The sequence below is a fragment of the Alexandromys fortis genome, unplaced genomic scaffold, assembly GCF_014885135.2.
Source record: "Alexandromys fortis isolate MF-2015 unplaced genomic scaffold, M_Fortis_MF-2015_v1.1 scaffold_157, whole genome shotgun sequence".
Classification (NCBI taxonomy): domain Eukaryota; kingdom Metazoa; phylum Chordata; class Mammalia; order Rodentia; family Cricetidae; genus Alexandromys; species Alexandromys fortis.
The window spans coordinates 2,219,520-2,228,693 of NW_026068041.1; the positions used below are offsets into that span (position 1 = coordinate 2,219,520).

The window sequence follows — 9,174 nt, forward strand, 5'->3', positions numbered from 1 at the left end:
ATCTGAGCATTTACAAACTGCGCCTGAGTTCTTGGCTAATGTGACAGAGAATGCTGTCCCCTACAACTCACTCTCTCCCACCTCCTTTACTCAAAAATGCTGCGTGCAGCAAGAGGACTCATGGCCACCCACTTAAAAGTAATATTTCCCAGTTGAGTTGGCTTCTTGTTTCCCTACTGTAATGAAATACCAGGGGCTGGAGAATTGATGAAGAAAAGATGCCTGTTTAACTTACCATTTGGGGGGAGCTGAAAATCCAAATAGCATAATGCTGGCTCTCTTGAGGTACCACCTGGCTGCATCACACCACAGAGGATGGCATCACAGGGTGCAGGGATAAGATGCTCACACGGAGAGACTGGAAACACGAGCTGAGCGCAGGGGTGAGAAGCCAGTGATAAGAACTGCAAACCGTCTTTGGGTGAGTCCCTTTAGAACCAATGTAATCTCTTCCTAGGGTGTGGCTGTCAGAGAAGTAAGCATCACCTACCTGAGCCCAGCTTCTTAAGCTGTGGGTCGTGATCTCCTGTGGGGGCCACCTAATTAAATGTGGAAATATCACACACACACACACACACACACATCCCCAGTAAAAAGTTTAAGAACCACACTTGATCACAAATTAATTCAAAATCAGGTATGTAATGAGCCTTATGTTTCTGGCAGTTTTGTCATGTAACGTCACTGCAGTTTCGGTTCTGAACACGCATGCGCGCTCTGCACAGGATGTGACGTCATATCTCCCAAGGCTGCCGAGCGTCGCCTGAAACACAAAGGTTCAGATTCCGATTGTTCGTACACTGAACTGCAATGTTTTCACTATATGGCATTTCCTTCTCATAGAAATGTAGCGGAAGAACTCCAATATTCCTTCATCCCCCTTCAAGGTTTAAGCTCCAGGTTGAGGTACCTTTGGGTTGTGTGGCGTTAAAATGTTTGTTGAAAACTGCTTTTCAAGTTGCTGGCTTGAGTTTTGCTTTGTAAGCGTGCCATTTGGTGGATTTTAGCTAGGAGTTAGTGCGGAATCTCCGGCCACGTCTGAGACGGGCTCACAATGCACTGTCCCTTTGTCCTGCCTCTGGTGGTCTCATCGTTGATAATTCTAAAATCGTATTTATCTACCAACTCTGCCAAGCACTGAAGATATTCGACATCTTGCAGGATATCTTTACCCAAGATTTGGTTATTTATTTAAAAACAGCAAGCACGTCCCGCTCATTAATATGCTAATTTGTTTTCATATTTAATAAATTGTAAACTTATATGTATGCCAAGATATTGTTTTAAGTACAGTTTTATTGTCCGCAAACATTTGGTTTGTGTGCCTGTCTACCCAGGGTCCTGTATAAACTTATTAGGTGTGAAGAGGCTCTGAGGGAGGAATTTCAGAGGCCCTGTACTGGGTCACCAAGAAAAAGTTCTGCTGCCACCACATCTCATGTTCCAACACAGGACTCCTTGGGTGACAAACCACATCCAAAGCACGTCACCAACCTACCTCAAAGCTACGTGAACAGGGTAGCATATTCTGGCCCTGGAAAGGGAAGCCAGGCGTACATATTTCTTAAAGGAACACAGCACCCTTCCATCTCCCTTCTCTCCCCCCACCTACTAGAAAATGGCCCAGCGAAAGTGAACTCCAGTTTATGATCCCGTTCCATTCGGATTGTCAGCGAGGGAGAGAGAATTGTCACAGTGCTCTGCTCAGTGACAGCACAGGGCTGGCAGCCATTTTCAGGAAAGACTAGATAGTAAACACTCCAGACTTTGCGGGGTGCCGTTCTGTCACGATTGCTGGGTTCTGTTGTCATGGCATGAAAACAGCCGTAAACAATAAATCCCTGACAGTCCTCCCGCAGCCCCAGTGAAGTCTTTGCTCTGTATTTACGGAACCCGTTCCAGAGTCAAGAGGGAAGAGCCAGCGAGTGCTTCTGGGTGCAGAAGAGCCAGGGCAAGAGCCAGGTCTTCTGGGTGAGGAGCTGGGAAGATTTGTCCTCAGTGTGAGGAGGCAGAGTGCTGCCCCAGGGACACTTCTTGCCTGGATGTGATCAAGGCTGTTTCCTACCATCCCCTAAGATTGCAACCCAGGGGTGCCCTTCCCTCCTGTGGACTGGGATGCAGGACAGCACATTTAGGGCAAGGCATGTGGACCTCTGATCTTTACATCTTTAGTGTCCAAACAGGGTCCACACGTGTTGGGGAGAAAGAAAAGGAAAGAGGGAAGGGAGGCAGAGGGGAGGCAATCAGATGGCCGGACAAACAGGGCGTTGTGCTTCCAGCCCCAACAGTGCCTCCTGCTGGGACGGAGGCCATTTCTACCTCTTGATGGGCTTCACCTTGGGTCTTGAGGAAAAATCTGTCCCTTGTCAGGCCCATGTTGTGGCAGTGACTGCTGGACCAGCATGCCTCTCCCTGCCTCCCTGCCCCCAGCATCCTGAAACTGTAGCCCCAGCTTATAGTTGATCTTCCACATCACGAGGGCCAGATTTTTCTTTACGGGCCTCCAAGTCCCTTGCCCGAGGGTAAACTACTTTCAACAGTGACCTGCTGTCCCTAAAGCCCCTGTCTCAACTAAGCTCTCTGCTGGGGACACAGCTTTTGCCCTGCCTGCCCCATGGCTGGGGCTCCTTCCCAAGGCTCGCTACAACCCTTCCTTGGCTGTCTTCTTGCCACTAGCTCTCTCTGGGCATGTGTGTGTATCACCTCCCATGGGTCTGCAGCCTCTCCTGAGCCAGACCCATGTGTCACTGTCCCTGGACCCTCGCTTATCCCAGTTGTCCAGCATTCTCTCTCTAAATAGCATCTCCCCTTCACGAATTCCCTGCACTCCACGCATCATTTTGGCTCCCCCCCCCCCGCCGCCACACACACACACACACAGTCTGCTAGGAGTGCACCTGGCCTCCTTTAGGGCCCCACAGCCCTGTCCTAGATCACACTGCCCTCCTCCATCTGTGATTATGTCAAGGGCTGCCCCTCAGGGTCTTCCTGTCCCAGGCCTGCTATCCATACTGGCCCCCAAATCCTACAGCCCCTTCCACTCCCATTCCTCCTTGAGCAGGGAAAGAACCAACCCTGTTCCAGCTGAGCTGAGGGAGGGAACTAGGTTCCCCTCCCTTCCCGGAGTGTCTCCATGCTGTGCATGGAAAAACACCAACTCTGCCCTAAGGAAATAAGCTAATAATTTATTCTCAGCCAGAGAGGAACGACTGTGGCAGGGGAACATAGATCCGAGTTACCCCGAATGACATGCTCTGACTAGAAAAGGTCACATGGGCTTTGATAGTCACTGGAAAGAAAGTCATAAATCAATATGTTTATAAAATGCAGAGGTCGGCACATCAGATAGACAGCTGCAGCAGCGAGGGGCAGGGGTCTGCGGGTTTTAGTCCACAGCCTCAGTTTTAGCGTTGGTGGAAGCTAGAGAGGTATGTCATACTTATCTACATTCTGAGTTGTTAAAAAAAAAAAAAAAAGAAAAGAAAAGAAAAAGAGAAAAAAATATTGTCAGGTCTTCTTGTTAACCTCTGGACCCAGGAAGTAGAGGCAGGAAGATCAGAAACCTCAGCTACATAGTGAGTTCTAGGCTAGTCATGGCTACATGAAACCCTATTTTAAAAAAAGAAAAAGAGAGAGAGAGAAAAGAAAAAGGAGTGTTAAGTCAGACACAGAGCTGAGGCAGATGGGCAGCAGCTACTAAAAGTGGCTGCAGAAAGGGCTGGTAAGATGGCTTAGCGGGCAGACCTTGTCTCAAGGCCTGGTGACCTGAGCTGAGTTTGCCGAGTTCACATGGTAGAAGGAGAGAACCGACTCCCTCAATTCGTCCTCTGACCTCCACGCTCAGGCGGTGACGCACACAGACACACACCGACATCATTAAATACACGTAACATTTATCTTTAGAGGATGGCCAAGATGATTCTGACTCTTCCTATGTCCCCTCTCCACAGCCGTTTGCTCCCTCCCGAGGCCTTTGCTTCTGCTCCTGTGATTTCTTTCCATTGATTTATCAATATTTGCACCAGAAATACGGGTGCTCAATTTATACCAACACAGAGCATATTGATAAGCTCTCTCCTCCCTTTGCACAGCCAAAGATAGCCAACCTCCTACCATCGTAAAACCTGGCTACAGTTACACGAGGTAAAGACTCCAAAGTAGTGGCAGGAGAAAGAAAACACTCTATTAGTAACTGGACAGAGTGGAAGGTGGTGGGCTAGACCCTGAGGCCCCCATCTTTTTACCTGACACTAGCCTTCTGGTGGACTTCCACGCGTGAAGGGGTGAGGGTCCTATAGGGTGGACCCTGGAATGGTCTATTAATCTTGCTTCTGTGAAGATCAGGGAGCACCCTGACCCTGTGACTAAGAAAGAAATTACAAACGATCAACAGTAATAACAATTAGCCTTTGATTCATGCCTGCTTTTTGTTATACCGATTTTTGCTCCATGTTTCTCTGGCTGTCACTCCAGGTGTGAGCTTTCTGGTGTCAGTGAGACCAGTGAGGGGCAGTGACAAGGAATGAGCTCCTGGCTTCCTGGGTGTGAAGGTTAATTAAGCAAGAAAAGAAAAGGAACCGAAGTCAGAGGGTGGTCCTGACTCCTGCTGGGAAGGTGTTTCCCACATTCCTCAGTGGGTTTTGCTGTAAGTTCCTCTGTGTGATTCTTTGTTTCTGAACAGAAGCCAACACTGTCGTTTTATTTATTTATCATTCATTCATTCATTTAAATTATGTCAGTCTCCTCTTTATATAAATGAGAATCCAGTGCTCTCCCATGCCTAACGCACTCCTTCCCATGACCCCAAGATGTTTATATCATGACCTTTGCTTACAACAGTGGTCTGGTGTTCATTCGTACAACCACATAAATTCTTTATTTAAATGTCATTGTGTGTGTTAAGGTGATTTTCCCGCTCCTGAGCAACTTTTGTTTTTCATGAGTCAAGTATTGCTCTGACTTTTTAATTGACAGCTCCTTCTTTGTCTGCCTCGTGCTTGTTGCTTCAATATCCGAGCTCTCAGCCCTTGCTCCAGCACCGTGCCTGCCTGCTTGCTGCCATGCTCCCGGTCGTAACAGCATCTTAGTTCCATTTCTGTTGCTGCATAGGGACACCATGACCAATAAAAGAGAATATTTAATTAGGGGTTTGCTTATGGTTTCAGAGGGTCGTTTGTGACCAACATGGTGGGAAGCATGGTAGCAGGCAGCACACAGGCAGACAGACAGACAGGCAGCAGGCAGGCAGACAGGCAGCAGGCAGACAGGCAGCAGGCAGGCAGACGGGCAGCAGGCAGGCAGGAAGCAGGCAGACAGCAGGCAGCAGGTAGGCAGCAGGCAGGCAGGCAGACAGGCAGCAGGCAGACAGGCAGCAGGCAGGCAGACAGGCAGCAGGTAGGCAGCAGGCAGGCAGGCAGACAGGCAGCAGGCAGACAGGCAGCAGGCAGGCAGACAGGCAGCAGGTAGGCAGCAGGCAGGCAGGCAGACAGGCAGCAGGCAGACAGGCAGCAGGCAGGCAGACAGGCAGCAGGTAGGCAGCAGGCAGGCAGGCAGACAGGCAGCAGGCAGACAGGCAGCAGGCAGGCAGACAGGCAGCAGGTAGGCAGCAGGCAGGCAGGCAGACAGGCAGCAGGCAGACAGGCAGCAGGCAGGCAGACAGGCAGCAGGTAGGCAGCAGGCAGGCAGGCAGACAGGCAGCAGGCAGACAGGCAGCAGGCAGGCAGACAGGCAGCAGGTAGGCAGCAGGCAGGCAGGCAGACAGGCAGCAGGCAGACAGGCAGCAGGCAGGCAGACAGGCAGCAGGTAGGCAGCAGGCAGGCAGGCAGACAGGCAGCAGGCAGACAGGCAGCAGGCAGGCAGACAGGCAGCAGGTAGGCAGACAGGCAGCAGGTAGGCAGACAGGCAGCAGGTAGGCAGCAGACAGGCAGCAGGCAGGCAGCAGACAGGCAGCAGGCAGGCAGACAGGCAGCAGGTAGGCAGACAGGCAGCAGGTAGGCAGCAGGCAGGCAGACAGGCAGCAGGCAGGCAGACAGGCAGCAGGCAGGGAGGGCACTAAAGCAATAGTTGAAAACTTGGATCTTATCCCCAGGTTGGAAGCAGACAGCAAGACTGGGTCTGGAGTGGGGTTTTGAACTTTAGAGCTCACTCCCCAGTGGCACACCTCCTTCAACAAGGCCACACCTCCTAATCCTTCCCAAAACAGTTCCTCCAAGTAAGGATCAAGCATTCAAATGGGGGCCATCCTCACTCAAACCATCACAATGGTCACTACTACTCCTCACCTCAGAACCATGAACCCCCCCAGTTAAATGCTTTCTTTCCTAAGCTTCCTTGGTCATGGTGTCTCCTCATAGCAATAGAACAGTAACTAAAACAGTCACAGAGGCGACACGACTCAAGATAAAGAACTCAAACTCTCTTCTTTTCATTTCAGAACACCTTCTGCTTCCTGGGTACTTCTGGCCTGGTTCCTAGCATCTCATCTAAGGGAAAAGCGAGGTGCAGACATCAGGTGCAGGCACAAAGGTCCCAGGGACTTTGCTTTCACTCACCCAGTACAACTGTGGACAGAATAGACGGGGTGGACTATTTACAAGTAGATGGAGGTTCAGGACCGCTGGAGCGATATAGCGTTACCCTCCCCCAGCCGCCCCTCTCTGTGGAAGACCACCCCGTGCCACATCTCAGACTGTGCCACACTTTCAGAGATGGATGCCTGAAGGAATGTGGAGAAACAGACACATAGGGAGAACCTTTCCCCTTGAAGACTGTCACCTACCCGACAGATGAGGCGTAGTCCCAGAGAGGCAATATTCTCCATTCAAAGTTCCACACAACCTGGAGCTTCTGGTTCAACTGCCTCGGAGTTAGCATTTTCATGGAAGAGTCTCCCCAGGTTGCTTAAGCTGGTCTTGGGCTGCTGGGCTCAAATAATGCCCCTGCCTCAGCCTCACAAGCACCTGTGACCATCGGTGCGCTCTGAAGTATTCTCAGCATCACTAGGCTGCTGTCCCAAAGGCAGGCCCAATCTGCAAGCTGATTTAGAAGTGTCTGGTGGATTTGTAGGCCCCCCATCTGCCCTTTCTTGCTGTTGTTTGGGGATTTGGGGTTTGTCTGTTTGTGTTTTGATTGCCATACTAGAAATTCAACTGGGGCCCTTCTCATGTCAGGGGAGCTTTCTGCCCTGGAATTACAGCTTCAGCCTTCTTTTTGACTTTTTATTTTTTTTAAGATAAGATCTCTATCTTTTAAACCCAAAGCAGGCCCTAGATTACAATTCTCCTGTCTCAGTCTCTCCGTGATTCCAGACCTGAACTCCCAGTCCTTGCCTTGACCTTTGTTTAGGTTCCAAGCTCAGTGTCCCCATTCTGAGGCTTAGGGTCATGGGAGCAAAAGATCTTTAGGCAAAAGCAGGGGCCAGATGGGTGTCCGCGGTGCCATGTGGTAAGGGAAGCTCTCCAAGCCCTGCGGACAAACTCTGGGGGAAAAACGAAAACGGGTCACATATTTTTCTGAACCCTGCAAAAGTTTCAAAATAAAAGCCTCCAAAAGCAATAGACTAGAGATGGAGGTGGCCTGCATGGGGGCAGGGTGGACCATAGAATGTGGAGAGGGAGGAGAGGGATGAGAAGGGGCTCTTTGGGGAGGAAGGCTAGTCTGTACTGGTTGGTTAAAGCACTCTCACCTCTGGATGACATACTGACACAGGCTCCTCCCAGACCCCAAGGGTCCTCTTTAGCACTGCAGGGGTTAACGTCTGGCGCATCAGCAGGCACCTGGTCACAACTGCTGACCACACAGTTGTGCTTGAGGATTCTGAATGTGATTTGTGGCAAGAGCCGTGTCTTTGGCAGGCGTGGACTCCAGCGTGGCTCAAAGAGCATTTGTTTCTGTACATGGCCTCGTTGATACATACCTGACCAAGCTCTGCAGAGCCTGGTGTGGCCTCACTCTGAGGCAGGCCCTGAGTTGGTGGTGAGTCAAACAAGCAGTAAGTACAACTCCAAATCAGGGCCTAGGGGATGTTGTACACTGTTGAAAATAAAACAGAAGAGGGGAAACAGGAGAGGAAAGGGCACCAGGTCACTTTGAGCAGGTTCAGGAAGGCCTTCTAAGTCACACTGGGGAGTCTGAGCTCTATCTGGGGGGCTAAGAGAAGCAGGGGTTGTGGCCTTTGTGTGATACTAGGACCCTGTAATCTTGTTTCTATGTTGGAAAATTGGAAGAGGGTAGTGAGAGACGGGAGACGGCTCAGAAGGTAAAGTGCCTGCCACATAACCTTGAGGACCTGGGTTCAGGACCCCAACACCCATATAAAAGCTGGATGTAACTGTACTGGGCAGGGGGCAGAGGCAGGCAGATCCCCTGGGGGCTTCACTGGCCAGTCAGTCTTGGGAAAGATGTGCTGTCTCAACAAAACAGAACAAACAAACAAAACAAAAGCACATAAAACACAAATGAAGCAAAAACTAAAAAAACGTGAAAAAAATATATTGGGGGTATAGTTTGAACTTCAGGGCAATTGACCAAACTAATGAGTTTAAATGAAATAGAAAAGCCTTGAGTTACCTTTTAACATGGCTTTATCATTTTGCCAGTCTGGGATGAATTTGTGTCCCCCTCAGGATCCCAGGCTAGCCTCCGCCTTCTAGAGGAGAAATTTCAGGACCCTCACACCATGTCTGGCTCTTCCTGGCTTCAAAAGAGGACATTGTTGGAGTGATCTAGTCTTTCGCTGGTGGAAACTGGAAGTGCTCAGCTTATTTGTGCTATTACCCCAGGATTCTCAGGGCTGAGTGTGGAGGCGTATAGCTGCCAACCCAGCACTCGGGAAGATCATGAGTTCAACGTCATTCTCAGCTCAAGGGTAAGTTCCAGGTCAGTGTGAGGCACACAATAAGATCCTATCCCAAAATAAGAAAAAGGAAGAATATTCTTAGGGTAAGCATAGCTGAGTTGTCGTTAGGTCAAAGGGCAAGTGTGTTTAATCAGACACGAGTGACCGATGTTTGCTCCTTAAGTGAACCTTTCTTGGCTGCCCCTCCTCACTATCGCTTCCGGTCATCACCTAAAACATTTTAAAATAGGACAGGTTCAGGGTCTGTCTTCGCTTTTGTGCTTCTCTGGAAGGAGACAAGGCTGAGCAGAGTCTGAAGTACTTCCTGCCTGGTCCTC

The 9,174-nt window shown here is 50.1% G+C and overlaps 1 long non-coding RNA gene across 1 annotated transcript; it reads left to right on the forward strand.

Annotated features, from left to right (window-relative positions):
* Positions 1 to 308: 308 nt before the first annotated feature.
* LOC126515714 (uncharacterized) lies at positions 309 to 4,889 on the forward strand. Its single transcript, XR_007595919.1, has 2 exons — positions 309 to 421; positions 4,474 to 4,889. It is a non-coding gene; the product is annotated as an uncharacterized lncRNA (long non-coding RNA).
* The last annotated feature ends 4,285 nt before the right edge of the window (positions 4,890 to 9,174 follow it).